A 12,945-nucleotide genomic window follows, 5' to 3' on the forward strand; every position below is an offset into this window, starting at 1 on the left:
GGCCCTGTCTTAAATCATTTAGTTTCATGAAATATCTCTTAGATAAGAAAAACATACATCACATGGTTAGTCAGAAATTACTCTAGAAGTTCATTAAATCTCTTCTGGGGAATTTAAATGAACTCAAGTAAGTAAATTAAGTGCTGAGTTAATTAAGTTGTTAATTAGTTAATTAACTGTTATGGTTTTAAGTGATGCCATTATCAAACTGACATAAATTTCAGTTTAATTTCCTATATATAGAAAGTCTTTATGAAACTGTAAAAGCTTGGGGGCTTAATTCTTTCCAGAGTTTTGCACCAAATATTAACATATTCATAATAGGGTTTTTATATTTAGTGGTGAGGGCAGTTTTAAAAATAATTTAACTAATTGGTTTTTAGAACAAATTCTTTTCCCTCTCATGTTATTTTACCCTGCAATGAAACTTCAGACATGTCTAAAAATGAAACAAGATGATGGAGATTTTTGTAACAAACAGATGTGTTTGGAAAAATTGCCTACTTTTAGGATGGGCTCTCTGCTGATCACTAGAGAATATTACACTTGTGCATGTTGATAGCGCGTGGCGCTTTTGCACGACATTGTTATTGCAGAAGACGGAAAAATTCTGACTGTATCTTTTTTGCTCTAGGTACTGTTACTCAGTGACATTTCCTAACATATACGTACCTAAGTTTTTGTGCATATAGCTTTGATTTTTTTCACATACAATTGATTGCAGGATCAGAAAGGAAGGAGACCTTGGCCTGCTGTAAGTCACTAATTTAGGAAACTCAGTTGTTGCCCAGTTGTAGTTGTGCATCCTGCTTTTATTAATAAGGACAGAGGGGAGGCTGTGAAATACAAAACTAGAGAAGGCTGACTTTACCTTCTTACTTTAGAAGACATACTGAAATAAGCAGTAGTCCATAGGTGATATTGTCATAGCTGAGTCTGTGATGCTGTGGAGGTCTGGAAAGCTGCTTTTGGTTAAAAACACAGCACAGTCAGTATTCTAATACGAGGGACATGGATGTAACCTCTGGGTGGGAAGCCTCACCTGTTTTTTCTAGTGTGCCTCCCCAGGGCTGCCTGCAGGTAGTTCAAAAGCTGGTTCCAACAGTAGTGGAAACATGAAGAAGGTTTTGAAGTGATTAATACACTAAGAAAGTTTGGAAGTCATGCGCCATCTTGCAAAAATCCTTGATTCTGCTAGTGTATTGAATCTTAAATTTATCTTCTATCGAGTGATTCTGTATTATATTGTTTTTTTTAGCCAAAATATTGACAGGAATACATACCTCTCCATAACTTAGCATTAACTTTACATCAGTTCATCAGCTTGCCTGTATCGCACCATATGGTTCTCAGTTCAGTCAAAAACAATGGTTACATGAACTCCTGACTTGAGCTCCCAGGTGTTTTGTGTCCAAACCCAGGAAATCATACAAATTATATCCAGAAAGACACACTAGGTTTATTGCCAAACCAATGCAGAGTATTCCCTATAGGGCATTTCTGTGTGCTCTCTGCATTCTAATTTAATGACTTGAGCAACAGATCTCCCTGTTAAGAAAGCTGTTTCAGTTTTGTATAAATTTCATGGTCAAGATGCTTTTCCCACTTCGCTTAGGGTAATCCCACTATACACATATACTTTATGTGTAATACTAAGTAATTGTTTTAATTTCTGGGTTTATGGCCTTCAAATATTTGGAGATGTTTATTATGTCCCATTCTCTCAGCTGGGATAGCAAAGTGTACATGTCCATTATGCTGCTAACTAGTTTGACTGCCAGTCTTTCTCTCTCTCTCTTTTTTTTTTTTTTATTGTAATTCTGCTAATAAAGAATTGACTAAACGTTACATATCTGTGTGGTTTCAGGAAAATAATTTCTCTTTTTTTATGGTGGGAATCTTCCATCTTTATGGTTCATATTAGTTTCTATTTCATCACCCTGAATCACTCTTACTGCCTTTGGTTGAGAACAGGTTTAGGAGAGACTAACTTGTCATTACTGCTGACATGGTTTTTGTGGAAATGCAGCAATTCATCTGTACTGGAGGCTGTGCTTAAAAAGAAACTTTAGGTAAAAATTAGATTTTTTTTTAAGAAGACATTTAAAATATTATTTAATAAAAATATTATTACCAATTTCATACAAAATGCTTTCAATGATCCAGTATTTTGTATGAAGACAGAAGAATCTTGCCTCTTTGAGGTGTGTGATTAGGGTTACAGTCCTTTCTGGGACAGCTGATATTCTTGATACATCCAGCAGAGGAAACAGAGGTTGGATTGCAATCGTTATTCCCATAGATTTGGTCCTGGCAGCAATGAATAATAGTACTGTTGTCATTGGGATTTTGTTTTAAATTTCAGTGCTACATCAACATACTTTGCTAAATCCCTCATTCGTAATATGGAAAAGTCATACATATGCATATGTATGTATATATAGATATGCAGGCATATATTTGTAGGTAGTTGTGGGGAAATGCACATAACTCTCATATATTCTCAGAAAACAAAACGTATTTGATACCGTATTCTATTTGGGAGATGCTGTATTTCATTTGGGACAGTATTTTTATGAGTTTTTTGTTTATTACTGCTGAATTTTACACTTTCCTTCACTGAAAGATGAAAATGCAACAAATAGTGTTGTAAAATCTTAAGAATGTTTCTTGTTTTGAGAATTTGCAAACCATGGCACATACATTATTATTACTACTACAAAGGCTATGTGAAACTTCTATCCAGCCCTGTTCTGCATGTCTATATGTAATGGGAAAAGCTGAAGAGCAAGAAGAAAGCTTTGGCCACTCTTGTAGTCATTCTTATTGTGATGGTTTCTGTTATGCAGGCTCAGAGAAGTTTCCTTGAAATCATCAGGTCAGTTCATGGCCAGAATATCAGAACAATTGCAGAAAATATTTATGAGCATCCATGAATAGCCCTTGTGCTAGCACCATATGCCATTGCTCGTTGAAAATTAAGGATAATGTGGAATTAGTCTGAAATCAAGCACTGAGGCTTTTATATATGCACTATTAACAGCCTTGATCAAACATATTGTGGAGGGTTTATGTAGTTCGTGATTCCTTCCTTCTCAAAAGAAAGTAATTTTCTAACCAGGGAGGAGGCTGGGAAATTCCTGAGATCACTCTGTATAGGTTGGTCTTTCTTGACATTCTCCATGTGTTTGGCATAAAACTGTGGACTTTCCTGTCTTTACGTGAAATAGAATAAATTTCTGTGTATCAGATTGTGCATATCTGCCATTCTTTCTTAGAAGAAAAAAGTTTCTGTTTTATTTTTTAATTGTTTAAATATGTATTTTCTTTTCCTAGAAATTGTGGCCTCATTTGTAAAGATCTGAAAGTGTTTGGAGAATGCTGGCTCGTGACATATTTGATACAGTAAAATCCTCTTTTCCATTTTTTCTGTTACAGTATATGTTGTTAGTTTCTCTCAGCTAATGTAGATCTACTTGACTTAGTATTTTGGGTTTTAACTTGACTATCTGTATGTTTCTCCTCATGAAAAAATAGTATCTTCCCTCCAGACCGTATGTTTCTCTAGATATTGTAAATGTGACATTGGGAAAGGAAGAAAATTCAAATTAATATCTGGCAGAAAAAGAATTATTTCAAGGTAAGAAATCTGTTTGCTTTTCCATAGCTGGGGCCAGGTGAGGCAAAACTTTAGTCTCAGAAATATTTGCTGGGGGGACAATCACTTTTTTTTTAAAGCATTAACTTTCTGCATTCCCGCAGTGCCTAAGAGCTCACACTACTAAACAGGACAATGCTAAGTACTGTCAGAACAAAACAGAAGGGACTGTGTGTTCCAGAAGTTCATAATTTACGTACTTTTAAACGGCCTTTCAGTTTAAGCTAAACTGTCTCTGAGTTTGTATTTTTAGGTGCTGTATAACCAAAGAAGCTGTTATTACAGAAACAAAAGTAGCCTGCTATGAATATCCCTAGACTCTCTGTCTACTTACTTGGACAGCCAAGTAAGTAAGGGAAAAAAATGGCAGGAAAAGATGGGTATCTGCTTCTGGAGGTACTAATTGGTGACTGTTTAAAACTCACTTCAGGAATTTCTTTTTTACTTTCAGAAAATATGGGTTTTTCTTATGAGCAAATCTAATACAAAACAGAATCAGATCTGAGGTAAGCTTTCTAGAATAGCATTGAGTCCCTTCTCTGCTGATGTAAAATATATTAGCATGCATGTCTCTGTTGTTTTTTCACAATAGTTTAGAGCACTTCTGTGTGGTAACATGCTGCAAAATTGCATGCTGTAAATGTTAGAGATGTAAGAATTTCGGCTGGTTGTTTTTCAAAGGCAAACCACTGTGGACAAATGATATACATATGTCTCTGGAGGAGACTCTATGCAGTAATAACGGGAAGGGAGAGTATTAAGTTTAGGGACAGGCATCAAATAAATAAAGTTCAAGGAAAATGCATGCCAAAACAATTTCTGAAAGTAACAACATCAGCCATTTTAAAATCAAAGTGTTATGCATTCGAGTATTATGGAGAAAATATTCAGCTTGATTTTATGTATTTGTTTAGAGTGAGATGTTTGGGGTCATGCTGTGCAGGTATATCACAAAAGATGAACGCTAGAGCAGATAGAAATGCTGTTTTTAAAGAACATTTGTTTTTATACATGCATTTCATATCTCCTAACGGTTCTGAGAGATAATCCACAAAAATGGTTGTTGTTATTATTATTTTGAAATTATTTATTAATTTATTTTTCAAATGTTTTAGGCCATGTGAAACCTGGTTTCAAGCAGTTCTTTTGCTATGAGTGCAGCTCTGTGACCAAGCAGTAGAGGGCATTCTTTCTTTAGGAGATGGCACTAGTTTCTTTAAAAGACTAGTGTTTTATTTAGCAGGTTGGTGTTCTTGGATGCTTTTTGTCTTTGTAGCCCATTCACATGTAGATACTGGAGACAGAATAAGGGCATACATTCTTACCTCATTTGTGCAATATACTCCTTAGGGCTGAGTAAATAGTTACCAAAATTGTACATATTTATAATTATTTCATAGAGTATATTTTGATAAATGAGGTATTTTATATAAATTCACTTTGCAGCATTTTTTGGGTAAATTTAGTTCTCTCAAAACCTGAGCTATTTCAGTTGGCTATGATCAGTCAATAATCCTAACAAAAGCGTTTTCAGTGGTAGTTACAGCAAACTGCTGTCGTTGACAGCAGCACCTGGTAGGTATTTTGAGAGCATGTCCAAATGGGGTTGTTGGGGACCCTGTTAAAATTCCAAACAGTGGAATGGTTGGAATGTGGTGTCTTCCTCTCTCACTTGGAAAATGCTTTCTCATTTGGGGAAAATGGGCACTGGGGGCTAGACCCCTCCCTTCCAAAGTTGGGAACTTCCCTCCTTCATTCAGTTGTCCAGCTACTGTACAGTCAGAGCTCCATATTGGAGAGCACCCCCTGAGCAAAAGGTTAATTAGCAGTGGCTGTGGATTATCCAATGCTGTTGAATGTTGCTGTCCCCTTACCAAAGAAATTACTACATGCTGGGTATTTTGAGAGTATGTTTTGAAATATTGCTTTGTTGCAAGGAGATTGAGATTTTTTTCTTTTTAACTTGAAGTGAAACCAAGGTGACTAATTGGCTTCTAAATGTGGGTATTAGGCATGGGCAGATCCATTATATTCCAGATTTAATTCAGAAGATGGTTGTCTTTGTGAGTCTAGCACCTTCTGTGTCACTAGGTTGTGCAGAATCACAGGTGAGGTGTGAAACAGCACAGACAACAAAATTTTTCTGTAAATATGCACCTTAATAACATCAGGAAAACAAAAAGATCTGATATCAGATTTTATTAAATTGTTTACATTATCATGTAAATTATAATTTTAATATTTACATTATAAATTTGAGGGTGCATATTGCAATTGTATTTGTGGTGTTGCATTTGAACATGTGAAAATAAAACTCCTTTCCATGGCATTGACCTACTGATTCACATCTGCTATTTTACAAATTTTCCCTGATGTTGCTTGGTTATCCACAAATGTTACAACCTCAGCATATATTAAAAAGAAACACCATGGCAAAGTTATAACTGAGAAATGAAGGATACCTTAAGAGAAAAATGATAGAATGTGATCTGACAAACCACTACTCTGCTTGCGATATGTGAATTCATTTGATATCTGGTGTTATTGTTTTAATTTTGCACCAATTTTGTTTCAGAAACAAACCAGTTGTTTTGGTTTTTTAGAATACTCCCGTCAGACGCTTCTTAGAGCAAAGATTTTGATCTCTATTTCAGGAATTTTCCAACTTGGTAAAAGAAGCTTTACTGTTGATATTTGTTGGTTGTGGTTTTTTTGGGTTTTTTTTGGTTTTTTTAAGCATTAGTGTTTAATTGATATAAAATAGCAATCAGTTATGAATGAGAGAAAAAGCTTCTGTTCCCTGGAAAAGGGAGAGCCCATCAGGTAGTGCCTCTTTAGCTGGCTAATAGTACTTCTGGTATTACGAACCTTCAAAATAGTTACTTTAAGATAATATCTGCAAATAAAACTCCATGTCACTGGACTACTGATTCACATACTATTTCCTGGCTATTTTGATTTTAAATAAACAGCTTTTGCTTGCATGATGTTTAAACATTCAGGAATCTGGCTCTGCAAAATAACACTTATTATTTTTGAGGATGACTATGAGTGGAAGACAGGTAAATTTGGGCACATCGAGACTCTGACTATGCTTAAAAGAATAAAATAATCTTGAAAAGTAGATACCACAGCTGTCTGTAGCTGTGGAATTGCAAAGATGGTTTTTAGGCTGGAACTTTAATTGTCTGTTGCTTAGCTGGAATATCTGCCCTGTGTTTTTTCTTTGATTATGAATGAGCTTGCAAAAAGAGTATCAGAGAAGGGCCATCTTAGTGTCACAATAAAGTAATGGGAACCTAAGTTATTCCCAACGGAAAACTAGCATTTGTGGAGAAGGCTCGCAGACTTGAGATAAAAAAGGCCTTGCTGTGGAAAATTACCTGAAAAAAAGACACCAAACAAACCCTTTTTTACTGGGGAAGGGGAGTTATGCTTAGAATCAGTTCAATGAAGAGCCAATAAGCACTCTTGGTGAAAGGAGTGCAAAGCAAGGAGTATTGGTGAGACGAGAAAGCAGGATCTCTCTGTAAAGTGAGAGCTATGAGGTGGCTCACCTGGCTAATCTTCTGGAATATGGATTGGTAGGCTCCGTCCTATGGTTTCTATCCCAGGTAATAAAGCAGGAAAAACTGTAGGTGCATAGAAAAGTCTCTAGGCCAGCTACTGGATTTGGTGAGCTACAGGTGAACTAGATGAAGAAATGCAACATTATGGGTCTTGGCAAGTTCTGATACCTCTGCTCAGAACTGGCAGTTCTGTACGTGAATGAAAACAGTACTGTAGGCAGTTTTCCCGGTGAAACTCTCATGGGTTCCTAGGAAATTGAGCAATAATTTAATGGGATTTCTTAGTACTTGTATTTTTTGATTTGTGCACAGATAGAAGAGTTTGAAGATTGGTCTGCGAAAGACTGCAGTCAATTTGCTTAAAACCAGAAATGAAGTCCGGGGTGGAAAGATAATTTAATGCAAGTGTCCCAGGTTCGGCATGTTCTGCTTTGAACACAGGTCTGCTTCAGTTTCAGTTGTGAACATACTGCTTTTTCCTTTAAAGTAAGAAGATTGAAAACTTGACTGTGCATTTTTTTTTGGTTGCTTCACTGGTGATCTTAGCACCCTGTAGACTCAAAGCTTTGGGTGGAAAGTATTTAATGATTAACTAGGAAATGGAAAGCTATCTGAATAAAATACTCTCAAGCCTAATGTTAATGGTGTATACAGCTGATTGGTAATGCTTTTTATGACATCAGCAGTTCTGAGCACAAATGGAAGAGAAAAAAAAGCAGATTGCATTACAGTACTGTAGTATATCAAGGCTGGCTGTCTTGGGATTCAAAAGGTAGCATGATCTTAAACTTCTAAAAAATATGTACTGATGCTGAAGTAATGATGCTATCTATCCTGAATGTTAACCCACAATAAAATCCATGAGTGTCCTGAAAAGTGCTGCACTCTCTATTGTATATATGCATTTTTTTCAGAAAAAAACCAGCAGTAGCAAACATTAAACATTGTGTTTAAATATTAAACATCAAAGTGCACCATACATTTTTAATAAGCCAATTAACACAGAAATATCTCCATTTGTTTCTGTGCAAATGTAAGGGTAGCACAAAGAGTTCAGCAGACAGAATATCGGTTGCAAGGAAAGGAAAGGATAAGGTTATAAAGTGAAACTGCAGCTCCCAGAAGGCACGTTATTAAATCCAAATAATACTTTGAATAAATGGAGGGCCTGAGATTTTTTTTTTAAAAAAAACAACTTATTTTGGGGAAATGGTTGAAGCATATAACATTTAAATCTTTAAAGGTTCATTAAAAGGAAATTAATGCACTAACTTGTAAGTGACATGACTTACCTCTAACATCAAGGGGATGAATGTTACAGAAAAGCAGAACAGCAAATTGTGTAGCTGTAGCTTTTCACGAATGGGAGTGTATTCTTTTAAGGAAGTATTTCTTCAAGATGTTATTGCAGACTCCTTTTGCTGATACTGGCAGGCAAATTTGTATTATAGTTTTGTAAGACTCTTTCCAAAATACAGACCCTTCTCCACCTGGCAAAGGACCAGGAGGTTCTGCCTCTGGAAAGCTATAAATGTAAATGAGATCACATTTGTAAGTAGAAATTTCTTTCGTTTGACACAATTAATATGGAAATGCCTTACCTTTAACTATCTTTGAGGCTAAGATGAGCACTTGTGAAAGAGTTAGATGTTTAATAAGGAGAAAATGAGTTTATGAGGTGGGACAAAATTTGAAACAGTCTTTTTCTGGGCAAAGGTCATCTGGTTGGGTTGCATGACAATGTGTCCGTGTGGCATCATTCCAGGAATCTGTGGTTTCAGGAGTGAAGTACTTTAGCAGGTGAAGGCTGACACAAAGGTCTTAACATGTAAGAACAGTTCTTTTTCCCTCATAAACTCACAGTTCATAAGACACGTTGAGAAAATAAGGAATTCCTGGTGTTGTTTTTATTTGACTTTTAAATTGTGAAATTGAAGGGGTAGGAATAAATTTCATATGTAGAATGATTCTTTGTGTCAGCAGTGCTGGTTTTCACAGCTTCCACTCATGCACCTGTTGCTTTTCATCATCTAAGATGAAATGTGGGACTTAATGCAGCCTGGGTTTCCCCATTCCCTGTATAGATTGTTTTCTACTGCCAAGGTGGGAAAGATCTATCCCACCACTGAATTCCAGTCCAAGGACAACTGTTACATTCACTGTTTTTTTTGCTTACGGTGAGCATATAACTTCCTTTTTCCTAGTGCCAAAACATGTTCCTGTGGGTTATAAGCATTTTTCTTCCCACTGCCTTTTGAGCTTCTAAAAACCTGCTGGACTAGGTTTCATCTAGTCTTAACTTTGGACTCTTCTCCCTTTGTGTCAAGCAGAGACACATACCCTCCTCCTTTCCCAACACCCTCTTAAATGATCCCTCAAAATGAACAAAAAGTCATCTTTTAAACTGTTAACTTTTTGAAGCCAATGGGACACTAAAAACATTGATCAGCATAGCAGGACGATGCTAGAGTGTTTCCCTTCGTGAACATCCTGCATGAAATAGCCCTGAGAACAAGCTGTTCTTTTTTGCTATTAGAGCACTACTTTTTCTGTCGCTTAATACCTCACTGAACTCCACTGTTATTTTACAAGTCCTTCAAACATAGCCTTGAGTCTGCTATATTAAAGCCAGTGACTTAAGTGCAGAGCTTTGTGCTGTTCTTTTCCACTCAAAGCAGTCAGTGCCTGCACCTTTCTCAATTTGCTATTCATTATGTATGACTAGCACTTACTGGAAATTTACACTACTTATGATGGGATCTCAACAGATGCAGAGGAGAGATTTTTCATATTTTCATGCTGCAATTGGGTTAGCTTAAGACACACAGGAACTGCTAGTACAGGCTGCTGTAAAAACTGTGTAAAGTCTGCAGGAGCTAAACAGGTGGTATTCGTCCCTCTTCTTTTTGTGTGGTACCTATGAGCAGAAAGAGCTTTAAATTTGTTACCTCCTTTCAGTTCCTTCTAATGAAATACAGATGGAACTAAGTACATGGGAAGAAAGATGCTCTGACTGTAGAACAGCCAATGTGGTTTAAATAATTGGAAGTACATGGGAAGAAAGATGCTCTGACTGTAGAACAGCCAATGTGGTTTAAATAATTGGGCTGATCATTTCCTATTACGTTAATGGTTATGGCTGTGTGGTGGGTTGACCTGGGCTGGATGTCATGTACCCACCAAGCTGCTCACTCACTCCCCTTCTCAGCTGATGATTAAAGGGTCATGGGTCGAGTAAGGACAGGGAGATCACCAACTACTGTCACGGCAAAACGGGCTCAGCTTGGGGAAATTGATTAAATTTATTGCAAGTCCAATCAGAGCAGGTAATGAGAAATAAAACCAGATCTTAAAAACACCTTCCTCCATCCCTCCTTCTTCCCGGGCTCAGCTTCACCCCCAGTTTCTCTATGTGCTCCTCCCAAGTGGCTCAGGGGGACGGGGAATGGGAGCTGCTGTCAGTTCATCACACGCTGCCTCTGCCTCCCCTTCCTCCTCATACTCTTCTTCCTGCTCCAGCGTGGGGTTCCTCCCACGGGAGACAGGTTTGCACAAACTTCTCCAACATGAGCCCTTCCCATGGGCTACAGTTCTTCACGAACCGCCCCAGCGTGGGTCCCTCCCATGGGTGCCGTCCTTCAGGCCCAGCGTGGGTCCCCCGTGGGGTCACAAGCCCGGCCAGCAAACCTGCTCCAGCGCGGGCTCCTCTCCACATGGGGCCACAGGCCCTGCCAGGAGCTGCTCCAGCCTGGGCCGTCCCCAGGGTCACAGCCTCCTTTGGGCACCCACCTGCTCTGGCGTGGGGACCTGCATGGGCTGCAGGTGGGGATCTGCTCCACCATGGACCTCCACGTGCTGCAGGGGCACAGCCTGCCTCGCCGTGGGCTGCACCATGGGCTGCAGGGGGATCTGCTCTGGCACCTGGAGCCCCTCCTGACCCTCCGTCTGCACTGACCTCGGTGTCTGCACAGTTGCCTCTCTCACATGGTCTCACTCCTCTCATCCAGCTTCTGTTGTGCAGCAGTTCTTTCCCCTATTCTTAATATGTTATCACAGAGGTGATACCACCATCACTTATTGGCTCAGTGTGCTGGTTTTATCTGGGACAGAGCTGGTTTTCTTCACAGTAGCTTGTTTTGGATTTGTGATAAAAACAGTGTTGATAATTCAGGGATGTTTTAGCTGTCACTAAGCAGGGCTTACCCAGAGCCAAGGTCTCTTCTTCTCCTCACTTCACCCCACCAGCGAGCAGGCTGGGGTTGCACAAGGAGGTGGGAGGGGACACAGCTGGGACAGTTGGTCCCAACTGAGCAGAGGGATATTCCAGACCATGGGACTATAAATCTGGGGGAAGAAGAAGGAAGAGGGAGGCATTTGGAGAGATAGCATTTGCCTTCCCAAGTAACCATTACACGTGACGGAGCCCTGGTTTCCTGGAGGTGGCTGAGCACCTGCCTGCCCATGGGAAGTGGTGAATGAATTCCTTGCTTTGCTTTGCTTGCGTGTGTGGCTTTTGCTTCCCCTACTAATCTTTATTTCAACCCACGAGTTTCCTCATTTGTACTCTTCTGATTCTCTCCCCCATCCCACTGTGGGGCGTGAGCAAGCAGCTGTGTGGGGCCTAGTTGCTGGTTGGGGTTAAAGCACAAAGTCTTTTTTGACACCCAACATGGACTACCATGGTTTAACCCCAGCTGGTATCTCAGTACCATGCAGCTGCTCACTCACTCCCCCTCCTGGCAAGAGAATCAGGAAAAAGGTGAAACTTGAGGGTTGGGATAAGAAAAATTTATAACAACAACAACAAGAACAACAATAGTAATAAAAAAAAGAGTGCAAGAGAGAGGAATAAAACCCAAAGGGAAAAACAAAAACAAAAGTGATGCACGATGCAGTTGCTCACCACCTGCTGACTGATGCCCAGCCAGTCACTGAGCAGTGATCCACAGGCCCCGGCCAACTTCTCTCAGCTTATATACCAAGCATGACGTCCCATGGTATGGAATATCCCTTTGGCCAGTTTGGGTCACCTGTCCTGGCTGTGTCCCCTCCCAATGTCCTGTGCCCCTCCAGCCCTCATGCTGGCAGGGCCCGAGAAACTGAAAAGTCCTTGACTTAGTATAAACAGTACTTAGCAAAAACTAGACACATCAGTGTGCTATCAATCAGAATTATTCTCATACTAAATCAAAAGCACAGCACTGTACCAGCTGCTAAGAAGAAAATTAACTCTACTCCAGCTGAAACCAGGGCACTCAGCCTTGGCCAGCGGCAGATCCACCTCGGAGCTGGCTAACACTGACTGTGTAGGACATAGGGGAAGTTTCTGGGATCCTCTCACAGAAGCCACCCCTATAGCCTCCCTGCTACCAAAACCTTGCCACACAAACCTAGTACAGGCTGAAAGACATTCTAGCAGAAATCAGTGGTATTGTTTCTGTTAGTGCCCAACTGTAAATTGCAGATGAATCTCCAGCATCCTACTAATGTGATTACTGAGAGACAGAACTGGAACACAAAGAAGGGCATTCTGTAATCACATACATATTCATATTGTAGTCTTCTGTCTATAAATATACATATACTGACTGTGGTTTTCTCAGATTCTTTCAGTTAATTTTACTTAAATACTTTAGTTTCTCATTTTATCTAGTGTTACTTTGGTTACTCATGAAGAAGGCTTTCTATCATGATTTATTTGCAATAGTTGCTGGGAGT

General features: G+C 39.1%; 1 long non-coding RNA gene across 1 annotated transcript in view; it reads right to left on the bottom strand.

The window, feature by feature from the left end:
• The window catches only part of LOC119141907, a 15,663-nt gene extending 4,126 nt beyond the window's left edge, over positions 1 to 11,537 (bottom strand). The window contains exons 1-2 of the long non-coding RNA XR_005102082.1: positions 11,417 to 11,537; positions 9,476 to 9,478 (exon numbers count right to left, since the gene is read on the bottom strand). This is a non-coding gene — a long non-coding RNA (uncharacterized LOC119141907). The remainder of the gene's footprint in view (positions 1 to 9,475; positions 9,479 to 11,416) is intronic.
• Between the last annotated feature and the right edge of the window lie 1,408 nt (positions 11,538 to 12,945).

Source organism: Falco rusticolus, chromosome Z (genome assembly GCF_015220075.1).
Source record: "Falco rusticolus isolate bFalRus1 chromosome Z, bFalRus1.pri, whole genome shotgun sequence".
Classification (NCBI taxonomy): domain Eukaryota; kingdom Metazoa; phylum Chordata; class Aves; order Falconiformes; family Falconidae; genus Falco; species Falco rusticolus.